The sequence below is a fragment of the Heterodontus francisci genome, unplaced genomic scaffold, assembly GCF_036365525.1.
Source record: "Heterodontus francisci isolate sHetFra1 unplaced genomic scaffold, sHetFra1.hap1 HAP1_SCAFFOLD_64, whole genome shotgun sequence".
In the NCBI taxonomy this organism is placed as follows: domain Eukaryota; kingdom Metazoa; phylum Chordata; class Chondrichthyes; order Heterodontiformes; family Heterodontidae; genus Heterodontus; species Heterodontus francisci.
This window is the reverse complement of record NW_027140221.1, coordinates 5,792,404-5,818,184: the sequence shown is the minus strand read 5'-3', so window position 1 is coordinate 5,818,184 and position 25,781 is coordinate 5,792,404.

Genomic DNA, 25,781 nt, shown 5'->3' with positions numbered 1-25,781 from the left:
GTCAGACACTGTTAATATTTTTGCGTTATCCAGTGTGACACTATTAATATCTGTATGTTGTCCATTCTGACAATGTTAATATCTGTGGGTAGTCCAGTACGACAATGTTAACACAGGTGGATTTTCCAGTCTGACACTGCGAATATCCGTGCCTTGTCCAGTCTGACAATCTTAATATATGTGGGATGTCTGGTCTGACAATGTTAATATCTGTGGGATTTCCAGTCTGACATTGTTAATATTTGTGAGTTTTCCAGTCTGATAATGGTAATAACTGTGGCTTATCCAGTCTGACAATGTTAATATGTGGGTTTTCCAGTCTTACACTCTTTATATCTAATGTTAATATCAGTGCGTTGTCCAGTCAGGCAATGTTAATATATGTGTGTTTTCTAGTCTGACAATGTTAATATATATGGGTTGTCCAGTATGACAATGTTTATATCTTTGTGTTTTCCTGTCTGATAATGGTAATATCGGTGGATTATCCAGTCTTACACTGCTAATATATGTGGTTTGTCCATTCAGTCAATGTTAATAGCTGTGGGTTTGCCAGTCTGACACTGTTAATATCTTTGGATTTTCCAGTCTGACACTGTTAATATCTGTGGATTGTCCAGTCTGACAATGTTAATATCTGTGGGTTTTCCAGCCTGGCACTGTTAATATCTGTGGATTTTCCAGTCTGACACTGTTAATATCTGTGGGTTGTCCAGTATGACAACGTTAATATCTGTGGTTTGTCCAGTATGGCAATGTCAATATCAGTGGGTTAACCAGTTTGACAATGGTCATATCTGTGGTTGTCCAGGCTGAGACGTTTAATATATGTGGGTTTTCCAGTCTGTCAATGTTAATATTTGTGGGTTTTCCAGTCTGACACTATTAATATCTGTGGGTTGTCCAGTCTGACCGTGTTAAAATCTGTGGGGTTTCCATTCTGACACTGTACATATCTGTGGGTTATCCAGTCTGACAATGTTAATATATTGGGGTTATCCAGTCTGACAATGCTAATAACTGTGGGTTGTCCAGTCTGACATTGTAAACACCTTTGGGATGTTCGGTCTGACAACGTTAATACATTTGGGTTTTCCAGTCTTACACTGTTAACATCTGTGGGTTACCCACTCTGACACTGTTAATATATGTGGGTTGCCCACTGTGACAATGTTAAGATATGTGGGTGTTACAGTCCGACAATATTAATATCTTAGTGTTCTCCAGTATGACAATATTATAATTATCAGACTGGAAAATACACTTATATTAATATCTTAGTGTTCTCCAGTATGACAATATTATAATTATCAGACTGGAAAATACACTTATATTAACATTGTCATACTGGAGAACACTAAGATGTTAATATAAGTGTATTTTCTAGTCTGATAATTATAATATTGTCATACTGGAGAACACTAAGATATTTAATATCGTCGGTTGTCCAGTCTGTCAATGTTAATATCTGTGGGTTATCCAGTCTGACACAGTTAATGTTTGTGGATTTTCCAGCCTGACAATGTTAATATCTGTGGGTTGTCCTGTCTGGAAATGGCCATATCTGTGGGTTTTCCAGCCTGACAATATGAGTACATCTTGGTTTTCCCTTCTGACACTGTTAATATATGTGGGTTGTCCAGTCTGGCAATGTTAATACATCTTTGGTTTTCCAGTCTGACAATGTTAATATCTGTGGGTTGTGCATTCGGACAATGGTCCTATCTGTGGATTTTCCAGTCTGACAATGTTAATATCTGTGGGTTGTCCAGCCTGACAATGTCGTATGAACTTTTCAGTGTTTTCCCATTAATCCTTTGTCTTGTTTAACCTCACCAAATGCATCACCACACAATTCTCCAAGTTGAATTTCATTTACCACTTTTCTGCCCACCTGATCAGACAATCAATATCAGCCACGTGTGAGGTACTGGAAGACTAGAGGACAGCTAATGTTGTGCCTTTATTAAAAAAGGGCTGCAGGGATAAGCCAGGGAACTGCATTCCGGTGAGCTTTCCATCAGAGGTGGGAAAGTTAATGGACGGGATTCTGAGAGATTGGATTTATATGCATCTGGAAAGGCATGGTCTGATTCGGGATAGTCAACATGGCTTTGTGCGTGGGAAATCATGTCTCACGAATGTGACTGAGTTCTTCGAGGAGGTGAGCATGAGGATTGACGAGGGCAGGGCGGTGGACGTTGTCTACATGGACTTTAGCAAGGCCTTTGACAATGTCCCACATGGTAGGCTGGTTCAGAAAGTTCGAACAGATGGGATCCAGGGTAAGCCAGCAAACTGGATACAAAATTGGCTTGGTGATAGAGGCAGAGGGTGCGAGTGGAGGGTTGTTTTTCAGATTGGAGGCCGGTGACCAGTGGTGTGCCGCGGGGATCGGTGCTGGGCCCTCTGTTGTTTGTCATACATTCACATCCAAATCATTAATATATCAGGGGCATGATTAGAATTTTTGCAGATGACACCAAAATTGGTGGTATAGTGGACAGTGAAGAAGGTTGTCTAAGGTGGCAACAGAATATCGATCAACTGGGAAAGTGGGCAAGGGATTGGCAAATAGAATTCAACGCAGACAAGTGTGAAGTGATGCATTTTGAGAAGTTAAACCAGGGAAGGACATATACAGTGAATGTCAGCGCTCTGGGGAGTGTTGTTGAGCAGAGAGACCTTGGGGTGCAATACATAATTCCCTGAAAGTGGCAACACAGGTAGACAGGGTGGTGAAGAAGGCATATGGCATGCTTGCTTTCATCAGCCGAGGCATTGAGTACAAGAGTTGGGACGTCATGTTATAGTTGTACATAACGTTGGTTAGGCTGCATTTGGAGTACTGTGTGCAGTTCTGGTCGCTGCACTACAGTATAGATGTGATTAAACTAGAAAGGTGCAGAAAGGTTACGCAAAGATGTTGCCTGGTTTGGAGGACTTGCGTTATAAACAGAGATTTGAAAGGCTGGGTCTGTTTCCCTGGAGCGGAGAAGGCTGAGAGGGGACATGATAGAGGTATATAAAATTATGAGCGGGATACATAGGGTAGATAGCCAAAGTCAGTTTCCCACGGTAGGGGTGACTAAAACTAGAGGGCATAGATTTAAGGTGAGAGGGAGGACGTTTAAAGGGATCAAAGGGGTAAATTTTTCACACCAAGAATAGTGGGTATCTGAAATGAGCTGCCTGAGGAGGTGGTGGAGGCAGGAACAGTAGCGATATTTCACAGGCATCTGGACAGGTACTTGAATGAGCAAGGCATTAGAGGGATATGGAATTAATGCTGGCAGGTGGGATTAGTATGGATAGGTGTTATGGTCGGCATGGACGCGGTTGACTGAAGGGCCTGTTGCTATGCTGTACGACTCTATGACTCCATGAAGCAGATTTTCAGACGTGTGGACAATACTTTCAGAGAATTCTCCATCCACCCGCAAGCCCTGTCCCATCTCATTGAGGAACCATTCTTGCTGCATGGCTTTCTGATGAATAGACGGCCATTGCATTTCCACATGACTTTATATGGATTGCCATTTGAAATGAGGAATATAAAGTCGGTGATAAATGGTGAAAATCTGCTGCGTGTTTTGTCAACCTTGATGTTAAACAAGTGGCGTCACTCCAAAAATGACTTCACTTTCAATCCTGCATAGCAAACCGCGATTCCCACAGTTCAGCTTCACTGTGTGATATGAGCACATGTTATTTTGTTCTGAGTATCGATTAAATTGCATAAACTGAATTATTTATGTCAACAAATTCAAACCAATAACATATGTTAAATGTATTCCATAATACTGAATATTGGGAAGAATACTGTGTGAACCTGTGCTGTTAATGTAACTGGGACAAGGAACCAGATAAGATGGAGACTGACATTAATTGCATACATTCAACAATCGAAATTAACTCGTGTCTCTCCAGCACTTATACATTTAACTGAAAATAAGTGGGATTTCTAACACATAACTGAAGTGAACTCTCCAAGGAGCTCATATTATTTCACTAAAGATTCAGATGAACAACGTGAGACCCGGTTACTGATAGTCGTGGTGAGTTGTTCGTATAATTCTGGTGGCAAATTCCAACGCGTATCTACACAATACTCACAGATGAAAGTATAATGAGACATTGTCCCTGGACCATGCAGAAGGTCAATTATACACAAGGAACATAATATTTTTTTAAAAGAGGTCGTAACAGGGATAGGACATGCCCTCGATCAAACATTTTCTATCATTCAATAAGATCATGGCCTATCTGATATTGGCCTCCAACTCCTCTTTCCTGCATGTTTCCTAAGTCATTGACTCCCCTATGATGAAAGAATCTGTCTATAGTGTCTTAAATATCTGTAATGAGTCAGCGTCCACATCTCTCGTTGGTGGAATTCCAAGGATAAATGATCCACTGCGAAATAACATTTTTACTCATCTTCATTTGAAATGGGTAGCCCTATATTCTGGATCTTTGCAAGTTACACTGGAGCCTCCAGGAGGAGAACTTCCTCTCAGCATCCACCGTGTCAAACTCCTTCAGAAACTGACATATTTCAATTCTAGCTCTTGCAAACTCCAATGAGCATTGAACCACGGTGTGCAAACTTTACACTGAAATAAAATTCACTGGTACAGCGTGGTCTAATGTTCAATTTGATTTAGTAAAATTGAAGTGTTCAGAACTGCTCCATGGGAGAAATGCTTCCTCCTCATTGTCCCCATTGAGTGCAGCCATTTTTTGCAATGAAGTTGAGCAAGCATGACGTCTGTTGCTGCAGTGACCAACAGACTGTCACTATTAGCATAATGACTCCGAAGAGTCTCAGATAAATTTAGAACTGAAGCAACAGAAGTTATTGCTTCTCACAGAAAAATGTATTTTGATAATAATTGTAAATAATGCTGACTCCATATCTACAGTCATTACAAATCCAGACTTAACAGTGAGCTCATGTGTACTGAAAATACACATCTTTATATAACTCTGACCTTACTGGTGCTGTATCTACCCTTACAGTTACAATTCAAAGCTCATTTTCAGTGTGCCTACACATCCAGACACTTCACAAACGTCACTACTACTGTACGTTGCTCGCCAGTCACACTTTCTTTTAGAGATACAGCTCTGAAACAGGCCCTTCGGCCCACCGAGTCCGTGCCGACCATCAACCACCCATTTATAATAATCCTACACTCATCCCACATTCTTACCACAGCCCCACCTATCCCTATATTCCCCTACCACCTACCTAAACTAGTGGCAATTTATAATGGCCAATTTACCTATCAACCTGCAAGTCTTTGGCTTGGGAGGAAACTGGAGCACCCGGAGAAAACCCACGCGGTCACAGGGAGAACTTGCAAACTCCGCACAGGCAGTACCCAGAGTTGAACCCGGGTCGCTGGAGCTGGGAGGCTGCAGTGCGAACCACTGCGCCACTGTGCCGCCCACTTTCGACATATTTATGCATTTGGTTGTCTCATTGATCTCACATGTACTGCAACTAAATGTTTGTATGTACTACCAGCCTTACTGATATTGCAACTACTCTTCCACCTACATTGGTAACGCCATTTGAAGTTCAGCTACTCCTCCAGATACTTCAGGAACCTCCCTTGAAATATAATTGCACATTCAGATCCAAGAATGATGGCACTTATACGCTATATATCCTGCAAGAAGTGTAACTGACATCACTTGTACTGTAACTACCTATCCAGTTGTATTATTGACCTCACGTGTACTGTAAATGACCATTCAGGCATGGGCTTATAATTGAACTATTGGTCCAGATATTTCACTGACCTTAATTGTACTGTAATTATCCATCCAGGTACGCCAATCTACTCAGTTGTACTGTAACTACCAATCTGGATGTATCACTGACCACGCTTGTACTGTCACAAACTTTCTAATCTGATCTTACTTTTCCATTAACAAATATATACGATGCAGCAGTGATATCAATGGCACTGTAACTACCCAGCAGATATATCACTTGTCCTGCAACTACCCCTCCAAGCATATCACTGAAGTCACTTGTACTGTAATTACTTGTCATAATATATTATGGAGCTCAGTTGTGCTGTAAATATGCATCCAGATGATTCATTGAACCTAATTGTTGTATACATAAGTATCCAAATACGACTACAAACTAATTTTTACTGTAACTACACATCCAGATATCTGTCTGACCTCACGAGGACTGCAGCTGCCCATCCAAGTATATCGTTGAACTCACTTGTACAGGTTCTACCCATCCAGGTCTGTCACTGCCTTCAACTGCATTGGGAATAATACTAGAGATACTCGCTGCCTATAACTTGCAGCATATCCGCACTCTCATAGATAACAACTAGTCCATTTGCACTGCAACTACCGATCAAGATATATCATTTTTTCTTAAACTTGTACTCTAACTACGCATCCAGGCATATCACTGACCCCGCTAGCATCCACATACACATCTTAACATAATTGCTACATATGCACGCATCCAGATGAATTGCTAAACTAATAAGCAAAACTACCCATCTAGATATATCACTGACCTCAATTCTTCCGTAACTACCCATGCAGATATTTCACTGACATCACCTGCAGCTAAACTTCCAGATACATTACAGACATCACTTATACTGTACATAACCATCCGGTTATATCACGGACCTTACATGGACTGTACAAACATCTCCAGGTACATCACTAAAATTGTTTGTACTGTAGCTACCCATCCAGATGCATCACTGAACCCAGTTCACTGTAGCTACCCATCCAGCCCTAGCAATACCATCACTTGCACTGGAACTAAAAATATAAATAATCGCTTAACCACGCTCAAAAATATAACCCGTAGTTCATTTGTACTGCAGCTACAAATCCAGATATATTAATCATCTCACTTGTACTCCAACTAAACAACAAAGCATATAAAGTAGCTCATTTACTGTGTATCTATACATCCAGATGTATCACTGAACACTTTGCCACACAATGACACTATACAAATATCGAGGCATTCATTTGTAGTCTGAAGCTGCCCATCCATATCAATCATTGACTTGAATTGCACTGTAATTAACTTCCCAGTTATATAATTTTCCTCAGCTTCATTGTAACAGTCCATACATATATTTCACTGACCTTCATTTTGCTTCATCTCACCATCCACATCTGTCACTGACCTCACTTATACTGTAATTACGCATATAAAAGTAACAGTCACTTCTGTTTATGTGGTGCCTTTTATGTAATTAATGTTCTCAAGACACTTCACAAGAACTATGAAAAGACAAGCAGGGCACAGTCACCTTAGCAAATATTAGGTCGGATGGCCACAATCATGGTCAAACGTGTGTGGCTAAAGGAATGCTTTCAAGGAGGAAAGTCGTTTAGAGAGTTGTCGAGGTATCAGGACGGAATTCCAGATCTTCGTTGCTGAACTGCGAAAAGGTGTGGCCACCAATTATAGAGCCATTAAAATCGGAGATTCGCACGTGGTCATCATAAAATGAGTGGGTGGATAACTCGGTTATTTGTCAGGGTGGCACAGATTACAGAGATCGGGAGGGGCGAGGCATTGGAGGGATTTGAAAAAGTGAAAAAAAATCAAGTTGTTGTTTGACCAGATACTAAGGTAGGGCAGGGAGCATCAGTGTGATAAGTGAAAAGGCCCTGTTGTGAGTGAAGAAATAGCAGCAGTGTTGTGTATGACCTCAGGTTCATGGAGGTTGCTTGTTGGAACTCAGCAATGCTAGAAGTATTAAAGGAATCAACGACATTTTCAGCAGCAGAATAGCAGAGACAGACGAATTCGAGCAATGTTATGTAAGTGGAAATAGGCAGTCTTTATGCAGGTGGGCACACAGTATAAAGCATGCTGTATCCTCGTCTCTACTGATAGAATAATTGAGTACCTGAACAAGGAATACATGTTGAATTTGATAAGACACTAGTTCGGCATCAGTAAGAGTACTGCGCAAAGTTCTGGGCCCCACACTTTAGGAAAGATGCGAGGGCATTGGAACGAGTATAGAAAAAACTCCCAGGAGTGTTGCCCGGGTTGTGGAACGTCAGGTAGGAAGATACATTGGAGAAGTTAAGACTGTGTTCCTTAGAAAAGTTAAGTCTGAGAGGAGATTTAACAGAAACAATCAAAATCATGAGGGATCTAGACAGAGTAGATAGAGAGAAACTGTTCCCACTCATGAAAGGATGGACAATGAGTTCGCACAAATTAAATGTTTTTGGTAAGAGCAGCAGAAGTGACACGAGGGCAAGCATTTTAATACAGTGAGTGGTTGAGGTACGGAATGCGTTGCCTGAGGACGTGGTGAAGGCTTGCTCAATTGAAGTATTCAAAACGAAATTAGACAGTTATATGAAAAGGAAGAATGTACAGGGTTTCCGGCAGAAGGCAGGAGATGGAACGGAGCTAATTGCTCTTTCAGGGAGCCAGTGAGGACACAATGGTCTGAATGGCCTCCATCTGCACTCTAATAATTACGTGATTCTGTGTGACGACTGGAGGTACATCTCTGGTTCAAACCTCAGACCACGTTTGTGTATTCATTTATTTTTAGGCTGATACCAGGGCGAGGGATGGGGTCAATGGCAATTGATAGTAGTTTGGAGCAAGGAGTCAAAACTATAGCTTCAGTCTTTCCAATTCGTAATTCGAGGAATGCTTTGCTCATCCGGAAGGCCTTTTGAGCAACGGCCAAGCTGAAGTGTTAGATCTGTAAGCCGCTGAAGAGAACTGGGACCCACTTTCTTACATCAGCTTCCTTCGTTCCACCTAAGTCCGTCTACTGGCTTGTCCCACTGGAAACCAATCCGCAAACCACCATATGACTTGTGGAGGGAAATGGAGTCAGCTGCAGGTGCAGCTGGGAAATGGAACGGAGATAGTTTCCACAATGTGACTCAAAAATACATAAAACTAATTATCAATTAACACAGTAAGATTCCCATCATCTGCAGCATGTTGTTTTCATATACACAAGTTTACTTCATTATAAACATATTTCAGGATCTGAAAATTGAACAAGTGATGGTGCAGGAGGGACTATGATTGTTTTTTTTTTCTTCTCGCCCTGTGCAGACAGAGTTGTGACTCTCCTCCTGAACACTTTACATCCTCCATATGTCACCTCTGCCCTTGGCAATTCTGGGGATAAACATTACATTGATGGACTGGGAAGACTGGAACGCACCTCTGGGCAGCTCTCAGAATTTCTGTTTTTTCATTAATTGAACAATGAGTAAAAGCGGATATTTCACAGCAACCATCAACTGCTCTCTGAACTTGGACTGAGTCACCACATAGATACATGCATTTGCGCAGCTATTTAAATTCTGCAGCATAATCCCAACATTTCGATAAACCAACAAAGAATCATTGATGTAATTATGATTTCTCCCTGCGATTCTATATCTAAAGAATTCTATTACATAAGTCAACCAGAGAAGTACATTCTGTTATTGTGAAGAGTAAAATCACGGACTTCCTTCTGCTCTCCATCTCTGGTCACTACGATTCTCTCCCTTGTTGTGAGCCCTCAGTCTTTTACGGACTTGACTGGCCATGAAAATGTGTCCGACTGTTATGGAGCTGAGAAGAGAATTAAAGCGAATGGGAGCAATGGGATTAAAACCTTATCAAAAAGGTGATATCCCACCCAACCGGGCTCAGTGTAAAGTATTGACTTTGTATAGCAGAACAACGGTACATTGGAGACTATCAATACAGATCCAAATACAAAGTAGAACGAATATTTTTTTTAGACAGAGCAGGATGCAGGTCATTGATAAAATCACAGTTGCTGTTTTCTCGGTGCAATATTTAGTTTTCAGCTTTTGGCAACAAATGGCCACAAACTGATCAAAGGAGAAAGTGATGGTGAACCAGACAGAGCAGTCTCTTGCTGAACGAACCAGGACATAGTTAACATTGCAGACTGGTGTGATGTCCATGAAAGAGCCCGGGAAATAATAATGACCAATTTGTCTCAGTATGACATCATTAATAATGAGCAGTACATCCGCTTGCCATGACCACCAGGTAGCGAGTGGTGCAATTGGAGAGACCGCACTTTCCCCGGGACAGGATCATAATCGCCACTAAATTAACTGAGAGAGAAAAGGGTAAGAGACTGGAAATTACTGATCAAACAATCTCTGCGTCAGAGCTCAGTCAATAAGGATGGGATCATTGCACCAAAAACGGGTCAGTTGGAGTCGGGTCAGCGGTTAAAGAATCTCAACCAGTAACTCACCCGCCTCGAACCTTCAAGTTTTAAACGAATAGTGACCAGATCCTTCAACCAAACATTCCCAAGATACATTTGGCCTTCCCGATCAGAACCTTCAAATGGAATTCGTGATCAAACACTCCTCCTCCAGTCTTGGTGGGTGGGGGGTGCTCCGGGTGCTCCGGACCTCCCACAAGCCAAAAGACTTGCAAGTTGGTAGGTAAATTGGCCATTATAAATTGCCCCTAGTATAGGTAGGTGTTAGGGAAATATAGGGACAGGTGGGGATGTGGTAGGAATATGGGATTAGTGTAGGATTAGTATTAATGGGTGGTTGATGGCCTGTTTCAGTGCTGTATCTCTAAAAAAAAAGATGCCATTGGGATCGGATCCTCCCAGTTAATCAAGAATCAGATAATCACTGCTCCACTGCCATCTCCACGTTGTCGTGAATTTGACACACCATAAATCTGCATCACCCTGCAGTTGGTAAATGGAACCTCACAGGATCTGACACACTTTGCACCTCCATAGGATTGAGCATAGAACCACTTACGTATGAGCATGTGGATCGGAAATCCAAGTTCCAGTCATCCCTATGTCATCCCCCCCAACCCGTACGCCACTCTCAGTTCTCTCCTGTGCTGCCCCTCACCAGACTCGGAGCATGCTTCAGGAATGAGAGTCCTCCACAGGATTGGGGTTCAGGAACGCCCAGCACTAACCTTCTCTCCCTCCCCCTCGCCCTCTGTCCCCTGTATCTGCACTGCTTCACACTAGCCTTCACACCCCTTCCCCCTCCCTGTTCTTGAACTATGGTGCAACATGGGAGACCACTTCCTGGGCTTCGGGAACAGACACTCTTCGAATCCCCTCTCCGCCCACCCCTTCCTCCCACTCACAGGAAATATAGAACCAGCGTTCCGGCGGCGCACAACCTCACAGCTCCAGCGATCTGGGTTCTGTTCTGGGTACTGCTTGTGTGGCGTTTGCAAGTTCTCTCTGTGACCATGTGGGTTTTCTCCGGGTGCTCCGGTTTTCTCCCACATGCCAAAGACTTGTGGGTTGATAGGTAAATTAGCCATTGTAAAAAAAAAAATTCCCTAGCATAGGTGGGTGGTAGGAGAGTTGAGGGAAGATGGGGATGTGAGCGGGAAAATGGGATTAATGTTGGATTAGTATAAATGGTCTGCGTGGACTCGGTGATCCGAAGAGCCTTTCTCAGTGCTGTACCTCTCTCTGAGTCTATCCTCCCCTCTCCCATTGTTTCCCCCGGCCTCTTTCCCCGGTCTCAGGCCACATTTCCCGCTATGAGTCCCTACTAGGGATCTGCAGCATGGATTTCGGAGATATCACCACTCTCTAGCCCTCTGGAGTTGTGAATTGAACACCTCCAATATCGGGCAACTCCCCAAATAGCGGGCTTAAGGTTGGGTCTGTGCTGGTCCAGATTCCTTCTTGACCAACGGGTATCAAAACCTGTTAGTCTACTGACGTCTGGACGGGGTATCTTTCAAGGATAAAAGGGACCGCTACTGGAGCTAACACTCCGAAACTACTCTCCCACCTATATCATGCACGTCTGTTAATATTCAGGCCATAGCATTGGAGGAAAAGGGAAATGCTAAGACAGTACATCTGATAGAAACAGAAATTCTGAAAACACCCAGTAGATATGACAGCATCTGTACAGGAAGCAACAGAGTAATTGTTTCAGCTCGAAAACCTTTCATTTGAACTGGAAGATATTCAATATTCATAATCCTGAAGGAATTGTAGGGAAGAGAAAAGTTGGTTAGAGGGGAGAAAAATAAAATAAAACAGCACCGAAGCTCTGTGATGGATGGAGGTCAGGAGTGATTCAATGGCAAATGAGATCATTGTGCGTGGGTAGTGGAACAATGAAGAAAACAAAGGATGGCTCCAGCAAAGGTGTACATGTTTACAGCCGAATAACAAAGCAGGAGGAAAAGATGGAGAATTTGGCCGAAAGAAGGCACCAGTGGTAAGAGAATGTGGTGGAAAAAGCTGGATAGAGCCATGCGGTGAGGAGCAACCAACAGGCCGAGAACTTATAGGGGATCCCCATCCCAATCACCAGCTCCCAACCCCTCTACTCCCAGCAACCTGAGTTTTTGCCATCACCCGTTAGCAGCACAGACCATCTGAGAGATTGGGACGGTGGTTATGAACTGAAACGTTTCATCTCAGTGTTCTGTCTGACATGCAATAAAGTACCGACATGAAAATTACAGTGCTGTATCTGTGCAAGATTGCTGGAGATCATAGTGTGTTGGGTTGGCAATTCCATTCACTGTGAGTCTAATGCAGCTAGGATTATCTGGGCTTTGGAATGTTAATGGGCATCTCCAGCTCAGCTCCGAGCTCCGAAGGCAAGAAGTCAAGTCACAAATGATTTTGGATGGCAGGGGCATAATGGAGCAGATGGTTTCAGCAAATGTCGAGGGGAGAGAGATCTGGGTGTGGAGGAACTAACCCATCATATAATCATTGTATAAATTCAGTACAAAGCGGCAAGGCATTTTATTTAAAAGCAAAATACTGCGGATGCTGGAAATCTGAAACAAAAACAAGAAATGCTGGAATCACTCAGCAGGTCTGGCAGCATCTGTGGAAAGAGAAGCAGAGTTAACGTTTTGGGTCAGTGACCCTTCTTCGGAACTCAAATTTTATTTAGTTTAGGGGAGATATTTGATAAAGTGATCAAGGAAAGGGTAGATATGCTGGTTTGGATGAATGGCATCAGTCACAACCAATCCTAGAACCTTGTCTAAGTTATAGATGTATTGAGTAAGTTACTGTACGATTAATTAGTATATAGTAGTAATTAAAAGCCAATCCAATTAGGCGAGTGACTGCTGGAGCCAATGAGCAGGCCAGCTCACCTTTGGCTGACATGGGTCATGACGGTCAGAAAAGCTGTTGGTGCACGAAACAATAGAAGACTTTAGAGTTTAAACAACAGACTGACGGATAAGATGACAAATAAACTTTCACAATGGCAAATTAATTACAATATAGCTAAGCGTGAGGTGCTGCATTTTAGTCAGAAACATAACACTTCGAAATATTCCGTGGAAAATAAGCATGAATGTGGTAGACTTGCATACGGGTTCAGAGATGCAGATTTGCAAATCATTGACAGTTCTTTTACAGAGGAATGGAATGGCAAAACAAAGCCCTGATAATAAATTGATATTGAACTTTGTTGCTGTAATATTTAGCGTACTGTATACAGTTCTGGCATCTATTTAACGGAAAGGGATATTGACACACAGGTGCAATTACGTTAACCAAGATGAGATCAGAACTGAGAGAAGTGATCTATGTATTTCATCATTAACAGCTTACAAACGTTTTTATTGACTGCCTGCCTTTCTGACCTCTATTATAAAAGTCCGCTATGCGTATTTTAGAGCTATAAATGACCTTCCTCACAGAGTTCCTAAACACTGAACTAAAGGCAGAGATTTCACAAGTTACATGTGTCGACACTTTGCTTCATAGATAAGAACTAATCTGCCAAACATTAACCAGTCACAGAATGACAGATGGAGTTCATTTGACTCGTTGTTCTGCGCTGGCTCTCCAAAAGAGCACTCTGCCTAGTTTCATTTCATCATCTTCGCCCCTTAGCCATGAACATTCATCCTTTTCAGATAACAATCCAATTCCTCTTGAATGCCTCCAATGCACTCTCAGGTAGTGCATTCCACATGCGAACCACTCGCTGCATGAAAGAAGATTTTCCTTTTGTCGCCATTAATTATTTTGCCAATTACTTTAAATATGTGTCCTCTTGTTCTCGATCCTTCCATCAATGGGTGCAGCCTTTCCATTTCTACTTTGTCCACACCATCTTGACTTTGAACACGTTCTCCAAATTTCACCTCAACCTTCTCTTCTGCAGGGAAAATTGTCGCAACTGCTGCAATCTATCCAGGTAACTAAAGTTCCTAATCGCTGGAAGCATTCTCGTGAATCTTTTCTGTACCCTTTCTAGTGTCTTCACATCTTTCCTAAACGGTGGTGTATAAAAGCGCATGCAATACTGCTGTTGAGATCGAGCCAATATTCAACACAATTTTAAGATAATTACAATCATCCCGGGCCAACAGTCATCCTCAGTAGCAGCAAGATAATAACATTCAGCCCTCACGATCCACAATTTTTCAGGACAATGCTGGAGGAAGGAAATAATCAGAATCAGAAATGTCTACAGTGACTCTAATTAGGGTAAGTGTCAGACGTTCAACAGGGAATTTGAATGCGGTGACTCTGTTGCACTGCTGTGTCCCTGTTAGTAATTAGTTAACACCCGTTTCTTTTCAATACCAACCAAAGCACAATCAATGCATTTCATTTTTTAACTTATTTGCCAATCACGTCAACCAACAGCAGTTTTGTTTCTAATTGCCGCCACGAATAATTCATAAAACGGGAATGCAGTTTCACACAATCTTTCACACAAAGAATCGCGGGTATCTGGAATGAGCTGCCTGAGGAGGTGGTGGTGGCAGGAACGATAGCGATATTTCAGAGACATCTGGACAGGTACTTGAATGAGCAAGGCATAGAAGGATTTGGAATTAAAGCAGGCAGATGGGATTAGTATAGATAGGCATTATGTTTGGCATTGACGCGGTGGGCCGAAGAGACTGTGTCTATGCTGTACGACTCTATGTCTCTGTAAACGAGAAAATTAGGAGAAGGAAAGATCCAATTTCCCCCAACAGCGACTACACCTTCAGTTGTATCCACAGTGGGAGAATCTGCTGATCACTGGCAGGCCTGACTAGCCACCAACGTGCCTTCAACTGATGACTACAATATTCCCAAAATCTTCGTCCGTGAAGAATTGCCAAGAATTTTAAAAATGGTATCGTTATGAGGAGATCAATAACGAGAGGCACTGATTAAAGTAATTGGTGGAGAGAATAGAGGGCTGTTCCAGAGTACCATTATCACAGATAGGGTGGTGGGACTCTAAATATTACTGCCAGCGATGATTCTGGAGGCTGAACACTTTTTATATTAAAAAAAAAAGAACTTGGGTATGCACCTGAGGTGCAATAACCTAGAGGAATACTGTAAACCTGGGAGGTATACAGTAAATGACAGAACCCTGAGGAGTATTGCCAGGCAGAGAGATCTGGGCGTACAGGTCCACAGGTCACTGAAAGTGGTAACGTAGGTGGATAAGGTAGTCAAGAAGGCATACGGCATGCTGGCCTTCATCGGTCGGGGCATAGAGTACAAAAATTGGCAAGTCATGTTGCAGCTGTACAGAACTTTAGTTAGGCCACTCTTAAAATATTGCGTGCAATTCTGGTCGCCACACTACCAGAAGGACGTGGAGGCTTTGGTGAGGGCACAGAGGAGGTTTACCACGATGTTGCCTGGTCTGGAGGGCATTAGCTATGTGGAGAGGTTGGAAAAACTTGGATTGTTTTCACTGGAACGACGGAGGTGGAGGGGCGACATGATAGAGGTTTACAAAGTTATGAGCGGCATGGACAGAGTGGATAGTGAGAAGCTTTTTCCCAGGGTGGAAGAGTCAGTTACTAGGGGACATAGGTTTAAGGTGCGAGGGGCAAAGTTTAGAGGAGATGTGCGAGGCAAGTTTTTTACACAGAGGGTGATGAGTGCCTGGAACTTGCTGCCAGGGGAGGTGGTGGAAGCAGATATGATAGCGACATTTAAGAGACATCTTGACAAATGCATGAATAGGATGGGAATAGAGGGATATGGGCCCCGGAGGTGCAGAAGTTGTTAGTTTAGGCAGGCATCAAGATCGGCGCAGGCTTGGAGAGCCGAATGGACTGTTCCTGTACTGTTTTTTGTTCTTTGTTCTTTCTGTACATGCCAAGAGCTAGAAAGAAGGGCGAGGAAAAACTGCCCTATTTTGGCCTGTGCAGCTGAAATGAGCTGAGTGGCATTCTTCTCTGTCGTTAATTTCAATCGCCTTGCAATTATATGCTCTGTTACTTTGTCATACTGCATTCGTTTGAGGAGCTGTATTGTTTTGAGGAACTGTGTTCGTGAGAAGTATTTGCTTGAGATATGATATTGACTGGAAGTGATGCATTAGCTTCAGCTGCTGTATGTGCTTGAGTCAATTTCTTCATGTGTTGGGCAGTATTTATTTAAAGACAAATACAAGGACTGTATTCGTTTGCAGTGGAATATTATTTTGAATTGGTGCATTTGTAGGAGATGTTTCAGTCAGAGGACCTGCACGAATTTGAATTTGTTTTTTAGTTTTAGCTTTAGAGATACAGCACTGAAACAGGCCCTTTGGCCCACCGAGTCTGTGCCGACCATCAACCACACATTTACACTAATCCTATACTAATCCGATATTCCTATCACATCCCCACCTGTCCCTATATATTTCCCTACCACCTACCTATACTGGGGGCAATTTATAATGGCCAATTAACCTATCAACCTGCAAGTCTTTGGCATGTGGGAGGAAACCGGAGCACCCGGAGGAAACCCACGCAGACACAGGGAGAACTTGCAAACTCCGCACAGGCAGCACCCAGAATCGAACCCGGGTGCCTGGAGCTGTGAGGCTGCGGTGATAACCACTGCGCCACTGTGCCGCCCGTGTCCATGGATTGAAGGGGCTGTATCAGTTGGACGGACCATTTCAAGGGGAAGGTCTGTCTCATTTTCAATGGTTGTATTGGTTGGATCGGTTGTTTCGGTTTCTGGTGTGTACCCGTTTATGGGACCATATCGGTTAGAGTGTTTTATCTGTTTGAATGGCTACCTCAGCTGGAGGGGCTGTTCAACTTCGAGTGGCTGTATCGATTGGAACGACTACATTTGTTTCAGGGGCTCTCCTGTTGAAGTGTCTGCATTGGTTGGAGGCTCTGTACTGGTTCGAAATTCTGTATTGTTGAATAGACTGTGTCATTTGGAGGGATTGTATGAGTTCGTGGCTATTTGACCCTTGGAGGTTCGATATTGGTTGGTGGGTCTGTATCTGTTAGAGGGGTCAAATAGGTTGGGGTGGTCGTATCGATGGATGTAACTGTTGGGGAGCTGCATTACTTCACGTTCTGCAGGTTTAAAGTATTGAATTAATTTGAAGATCTGTATTGGACTGAAATAATGTCTCAGCTTGTCGTTTTGAATTAGTTGAAGCTGCTCTTGAGTTGAATTCAGCAATGCATAGTCACAAACAACCGACTGTAATCACTTATCTAAGTGTCCACAGTTAACAAGAGGACAGCCAAATCCCAGTGTGCAATCGTGCAGCCCTGTGAGATACACTTTTGCAGTTGGAATGGAATTACTTAATGGACACTGTCGAGTGTAGGATATCGTTGAAACTCGATGTCACAATGCTTTTGCTCAATTTAAAAAAAATGTTTGAACCATGTGGAAATCACAATATCCCGGTGGAGTATAAATTAAAGGCTCTGGAAACATATCACCTCAAAGTTTATTGCAGAGAGATTACCTGCAGCAGAAAGAGACACATCATGTCGCATAGAAAATGCGTGAAACATTGTTCACAATCGAGCAAATATATTATCCCATCCTTGCCATCATTGGTGTTACTGGTAAGTGACAATCACCATTAAAGTTGTGTGACCTGTACTCTGCTTTTACAGTGGAACTGATAACGTAATAGTCTGTTCTGGGGCACCAATATGCAGACACCTTATCAGTGACATGCTTTCCTTAATTAAAATGCCTTTAATTAACTCTGCAGTTTTATTCAATTTCCTCAACTGGCAGCAAACAACTGTTTGGAACTTACAGCCTCTCTGACCTATCCAATTATTGCATTAGTTTAATATTATTTAATGTTGAATTCGACCGTGGTGAAGACACGTCTCTGAGGAAAGGTATTTGTGGAAGCATCGGTTAGTGCAACATAATACTAAGCGCAGGTCAGTAATTAGAGTGGAATACCTGACTCCAGTTCCCGTGTAATACGAGAGTTTCTATCACTGGAGAATTGTCCTGAGTGTGGTTCACTGACTGGAGTGCAGCACGTGACCTCAGTGGCCATTTATTAGTGGGAGCATCTGTCACTGTATATTTGCACTGAGTGAGTGCAAATGTCCAATCCGGTTCTATTTTACAATCATTGTTTCAGTTGTTTGATCACCCCATTCCATGGAGCTGCCTCAGTATTTTACAAATGTAATTGATTGCAAACGTGAAGATCGTTGATGATGTTTGGCACTAAGCATATAAAATAATTGGCATTGATATTTCTCTGTTTCCTTTTGAACTGCTCCAATAGAATATGTATTTAATATTTATTAATAATTGAACAGCAGGGCAGCACAGTGGCGCAGTGGTGCAGTGGTTAGCACTGCAGCCTCACAGCTCCAGCGACCCGGGTTCAATTCTGGGTACTGCCTGTGTGGAGTTTGCAAGTTCTCCCTGTGTCTGCGTGGGTTTCCTCTGGGTGCTCCGGTTTCCTCCCACATGCCAAATACTTGCAGGTTGATAGGTTAATTGGTCATTATAAATTGCCCCTAATACAGGTAGGTGGTAGAGAAATATAGGGACAGGTGGGGATGTGGTAGCTATGTCCCCTCGTGTTTGCCATCACCATCCGAGGAAAAAGACTCTCACTATCCACCCTATCTAACCCTCTGATTATCTTATATGTCTCTACTAAGTCACCTCCGTTCCTCCTTCTCTCCAACGAAAACAACCTCAAGTCCATCAGCCTTTCCTCGTAAGACATTCCCTCCATACCAGGCAACGTCCGAGTAAATCTCCTCTGCACCTTTCCAAAGCTTCCACATCCTTGCTATAATGCGGTGACCAGAACTGCACGCAATACTCCAGGTGCGGCAGCACCAGAGCTTTGGACAGCTGCAGCATGACCTCGTGGCTCCAAAACTCGATCCCCCTGCTAATAAAAGCTAACACACCATATGCCTTCTTAACAGCCCTATTAACCTGGGTACCAACTTTCAGGGATTTATGTACCTGGATACCAAGATCTCTCTGCTCATCTACACTACCAAGAATCTTCCCATTAGCCCAGTACTCTGCATTCCTGTTACTCCTTCCAAAGTGAATCACCTCACACTTCTCCGCATTAAACTCCATTTGCCATCTCTCAGCCCAGCTCTGCAGCCTATCTATGTCCCTCTGTACCCGACAACATCCTTCGACACTATCCACAACTCCACCAACCTTCGTGTCATCCACAAATTTACGAACGCACCCTTCTACACCCTCTTCCAGGTCATTTATAAAAATGACAAACAGCAGTGGCCCCAAAACAGATCCTTGAGGTTCACCACTAGTAACTAAACTCCAGGATGAACATTTGCCATCAACCACCACCCTCCGTCTTCTTTCAGCTAGCCAATTTCTGATCCAAAGCTCTAAATCACCTTCAACCCCATACTTCCGTATTTTCTGCAATAGCCTACCATGGAGAAGCTTATCAAACGCCTTACTGAAATCCATATACACCACATCCACTGCTTTACCCTCATCCACCTGTTTGGTCACCTTGTCGAAAAACTCAATAAGGTTTGTGAGACACGACCTGCCCTTCACAAAACCGTGCTGACTATCGCTAATGAACTTATTCTTCTCAAGATGATTATAAATCCTATCTCTTATAACCTTTTCCAACATTTTACCCACAACCGAAGTAAGGCTCACAGGTCTATAATTACCAGGGCTGTCTCTACTCCCCTTGTTGAACAAGCGGACAACATTTGCTATCCTCCAGTCTTCCGGCACTATTCCTGTCGACAATGACGACATAAAGATCAGGGACAAAGGCTCTGCAATCTCCTCCCTGGCTTCCCAGAGAATCCTAGAATAAATCCCATCTGCCCCAGGGGACTTATCTATTTTCACACTTTCCAAAATTGATAACACCTCCTCCTTGTGAACCTCAATCCCATCTAGCCTAGTAGTCTGAATCTTAGTATTCTCTTCGACAACATTTTCTTTCTCTACTGTAAATACTGACGAAAAATATTCATTTAACGCTTCCCCTATGTCTTCTGATTCCACACACAACTTCCCACTACTATCCTTGATTGGCCCTAATCTAACTCTACTCATTCTCTTATTCCTGAGATACCTATAGAAAGCCTTCGGGTTTTTACTGATCCTATCCGCCAATGACTCTCGTGTCCTCTCCTTGCTCTTCTTAGCTCTCCCTTTAGATCCTTCCTGGCTAGCTTGTAACTCTCAAGCGCGCTAACTGAGCCTTCACGTCTCATCCTAACATAAGCCTTCTTCTTCCTCTTGACAAGCTCTTCAACTTCTTTCGTAAACCACGGCTCCCTCGCTCGACAACTTCCTCCCTGCCTGACAGGTACATACTTATCAAGGACACGCAGCAGCTGCTCCTTGAATAAGCTCCACATTTCGACTGTGCCCATCCCCTGCAGTTTCCTTCCCCATCCTACGCATCCTAAATCTTGCCTCATCGCATCATAATTTCCTTTCCCCCAGCTATAATTCTTGCCCTGCGGTATCTACCTGTCCCTGCCCATCGCTAAGGTAAACCTAACCGAATTTTGATCACTATCACCAAAGTGCTCACCTACATCTAAATCTAACACCTGGCCGGGTTCATTACCCAGTACCAAATCCAATGTGGCATCGCCCCTGGTTTGCCTGTCTACATGTTGTGTCAGGAAACCCTCCTGCACACACTGGACAAAAACTGACCCATCTAAAGTACTCGAACTATAGTATTTCCAGTCAATATTTGGAAAGTTAAAGTCCCCCATAACAACTACCCTGTTACTCTCGCTCCTGTCGAGAATCACCTTCGCTATCCTTTCTACTACATCTCTGGAACTATTCGGAGGTCTATGGAAGACTCCCAACAGGGTGACCTCTCCTCTCCTGTTTCTAACCTCGGCCCATACTACCTCAGTAGACGAGTCCTCAAACGTCCTTTCTGCCACTGTAATACTCTCCTTGATTAACAATGCCACACCCCCCCCCTCTTTTACCATCTTCCCTGTTCTTACTGAAACATCTACATCCCGGAACCTGCAACATCCATTCCTGCCCCTGCTCTACCCATGTCTCCGAAATGGCCACAACATCGAGATCCCACGTACCAACCAATGCTGCAAGCTCACCCACCTTATTCCGGATGCTCCTGGCGTTGAAGTAGACGCACTTTAAACCAATTTCTTGCTTGCCAGTGCCCTCTTGCATCCTTGTAACCTTATGCCTGACCTCACTACTCTCAACATTCTGTGCACTGGAACGACAATTTAGGTTCCCATTCCCCTGCTGAATTAGTTTAAACCCCCCCTAAGAGCACTAGCAAATCTCCCCCCCCCCAGGATATTGGCACCCCTCTGGTTCAGGTGAAGACCTTCCTGTTTGTAGAGGTCCCACCTACCGCAGAAAGAGCCCCAATTATCCAGGAAACCAAACACTCCCTGCTACACCATCCCTGCAGCCACGTGTTCAACTCCTCTCTCTCCCTATTCCTCGCTTCGTTAGTACGTGGCACGGGCAACAACCCAGAGATAACAACTGTTTGTTCTCGCTCTCAGCTTCCACCCTAGCTCCCTGAATTTCTGCCTTAAATCCCCATCTCTCTTCCTACCTATTTCGTTGGTGCCTATGTGGACCACCACTTGGGGCTGCTCCCCCTCCCCCTTAAGGACCCCAAAAACACGATCCGAGACATCACAAACCATGGCACCTGGAAGGCAACACACCAACCTTGAGTCTCTCTCGTTCCCACATAATCTCCTATCTGTTCCCCTAACTATGGAGTCCCCAATGACTAATGCTCTTCTCCTCTTCCCCCTTCCCTTCTGAGCAAAAGGGACAGACTCTGTGCCGGAGACCTGTACCCCATTGCTTACCCCTGGTAAGTCGTCCCCCGCAACAGTGTCCAAAACGGTGTACCTGTTGTTGAGGGAACCGGCCACAGGGGATCCCTGCACTGCCTGCTGGTTTCCTCTCCTTGCATGACGGTAACCCATCTACCTACCTCTCTTACCTGAGGTGTGACTAGCTCCCCATAACTCCTCTCAATAACCCCCTCCGCCTCCCGAAAGATCCGAAGTTCATCCAGCTCCAGCTCCAGTTCCCTAACGCAGTTCTCGAGGAGCTGGAGTTGGGTGCACTTCCCGCAGATGCAGTCAGCAGGGACACTCTTGGCGACCCTTACCTCCCACATTCTGCAGGAGGAACATACAATTGCCTTAACCTCCATTCCCACTGTTCTAAATCACCTTATCCCAACAAGGTCCTGAGGAATATGGGTTACAAGACTAGAATTTGAATACCTTTCCATTACACGGGAAGAATATTTGTCTGTGATTATTGAATTCCCTATTATGACGATTACTAGTAAACAGATAATTCTACGCACAATTGGTGTCACTATGGGAGATGTATGTGTCCCAGCTATGCTGCCTTCACATCGGATGCATGAAAGATTCTTTGTTCCAAGCAGATCCGTCCTTCGCATTTTTTTTGGATATTTTACGACTGTGCTGTTTTCATTTTCCTTCTTTTCCTTAAAGTGGTAAATGTCCCCAGCTTTACTTTTAATTTCCACAGCTCCCTCGTCTTTGCATGATCATCCTTTGACAATTGCCGTTGTTGACTTCTCTGCCGCCATTTCAGGGGATTGTCAGTCCGCCAATATTTACTGTATGCCCGCCGACTCGCACAGTTAACTTTATTAAGCATACTGGAAAGTCTCTGTTCCATTATTCAAGTTTCTCCGTCTGTTGTGGCGATGCTACCTGCCACACCAGCGCTTCTGAGCTTCAACCATTTTTCCACAGAGGGAAACCCGGTCCAATGTGGTTAATAGGACAGTCGACTGTGTCCATCCTTTTAAAGGCGCTATTGTCTTTCTGCACTTCTCTTCTTGCCTTAAACAACATATGTTCTCCTCGGCCTCCCATCCCACCCCATCAGCCTTCATATTCAACACAACATCCTCCAATGTTTCTGCCATATCCAACCAAGTCAACACCAGCATTATATTCCGCTCCCCTCCTGTTCCCATATGTGTGAACTCCTGGAACTCTCCTCAATTATTCCCAATAGTGTCTCCCTTTTCCTGGAACATCTATCCATGCAAAGGCAAATGATACAGCCCTTTAAATTCAATCTTCTCACTGTCCAATGCCCCAAATGAGCCTTCAAGATAAATGAGCAATTTGCTTGCACTTCTTAAAATTTATTAACCGGAGTCATCGCTCACGATGGGAGAGGTGCAAATGCAAATTGAGTGATTGCTTTGATGAACTACTTCATTCAGTTTGCACGTGTGAAAGCTTTTACGTCCAACTGTCACTCTGAGCTCACTTTCCTCGATTTTCTAAACGCTTCCACTGAAGATCAAGGACGAAGCACACCATTTCGTTTGAATTCTCATTTTATTGCTTGCCAGATTCTACACTGACATTTGACACTTTACCTTATGATCATTGCTCTCAGTTTCACGGATGGTCTGTGCTCATAATGCTGAATGGCGACAGCCGAATCAGTGGAGTGGAGCGAGTGTGGACTGGTGACTGGAACGGGCATCCCGAAATTGGTACACAGCTCGCAGGCTGGTTCACACGCCTGGAATCCAGTCACTATTTTTTGTCACTTCTCCGGGCCACTGGAGATTTCTCCTCTTTGTTAGATTTCCCATGCTCGTCTCTCACCCTGTTAATCTGCTGCATTTAACACTACTCGGAATCCATCCTCTGGTTGTTTAACTGTCTCATTTTCATTGCATCATCATACCTTTTATCATGGAATTACTCCTGCTCTCAACCCGTTTACACACCTTCCCATTAGTTTTTTCGTCCTCTTGTACCCACCTTTTCACTAGTTCTATCAGTGCTTCAAACCTGTTATTGCCAGGGTGGGGACTAGAGCTAGTATGGTATTCGGTTCAGTGGCAGACTAATTTAGGTTCAGATATTCAATTGGCCAAGCTCTTAATTGGTGTGGTGGTTTTCACTGTCCACTTTGACCCAATGAGATTGATAATGACGCTGAATCAAATGAAGTGTGAGATTCATGTAAACACCCAACGGCAGCCTTCACTGAGGTCGCTGGTTGTCCCGAAGGCGACATCTGCGCTTTCTGCAAAAAAAAACAATGCACTACACAGGAGTGAGTTGTCACAAGGAAGAAGGAGGCAGGGCAGGTCGCCGCTTCAGTGATGCCTACCTTGATCTAATGCTGAAAGCTCCATCATATTCTCTTACCTACTGCACCTCCCCCGCTAAGCTGTCTCTTTCCAGGGACTCATTGTCCTCAAGATACACAACTCTCTGGAGCAACTGAAATGGGCAGTGCATCAGATCACCGCAATGATCAAGAGCCATGCAGAAGGCTGGTTATGTATGTGTACTGCACAGTGGCGCAGTGGTTAGCACCACAGCCTCACAGCTCCAGGAACCTGGGTTCGATTCCGGGTACTGCCTGTGTGGAGTTTGCAAGTTCTCCCTGTGTCTGCGTGGGTTTCCTCCGGGTGCTCCGGTTTCCTCCCACAAGCCAAAAGACTTGCAGGTTGATAGGTAAATTGGCCATTATAAATTGTCACTAGTATAGGTAGGTGGTAGGGAAATATAGGGACAGGTGGGGATGTTTGGTAGGAATATGGGATTAGTGTCGGATTAATATAAATGGGTGGTTGATGTTCGGCACAGACTCGGTGGGCCGAAGGGCCTGTTTCAGTGCTGTATCTCTAATCTAAAAACAAGTGTAGGCACCACGATGGCATGATTAACGGTTGAACTGGTGGCATTGGTTCATTTCTGTGCCTCTGTCTGGGACTCCCACAGAGGGTTAAGAAGCCATCTGTTCAAAGGATTTCCAATTTCCCCTTTGACTCATCCACCCACTTTGGGGAATGGTAATAATATCTGAGGCAGCCTGGTCTGGCGGATGATGAAAAAGTCAAGGCAGCTGCCAAGAACAATACATTTACTGGTGTAATTGCAGATTATTTGGAGGGACTGGAAGCTGTTCTTGTTGCTGGACCTCACTGGTCGTTGGCTGGGTGCCTTGATGGTGAGGTGATAAGCCTGCAAAAAATGATGCTCTCCACGATGGAAACCCTGACACTGTTGCAAAGCCCATCCCTACATCCGCTCTGTGCCTGAGGCGGTCCATTTCTGTCAAAATAGATGTGGCGCCCCTCTCCGCAATGTGGCATCCATGATCCAGCCATCTGATGGTCCGCAGCTGATGCTCGATCGAGCTAGTTGCATAGAAATTCAGGGCATGAGAAAACATGACGAGAGAAATTGGAGCAGCAGTGATTCAGGTAAATGTGGATGAGTGCACGAAAATCGAAGAACAACTGCCCACTGCACCACTGACTGTTTTTCATTGGAGGGTAGCTAACTGTTGGATAGTGGACACGACGTCTAAGCCAGTGAATTCTTCCCCTTGCCGCCCCACGCTGTGCTCATCTGACCTATTTATGTCCAGGACGTTGCATCTGCTGAAGCTCATGTTAGGCTGTTCTGTCCAATGTCAGAGTAG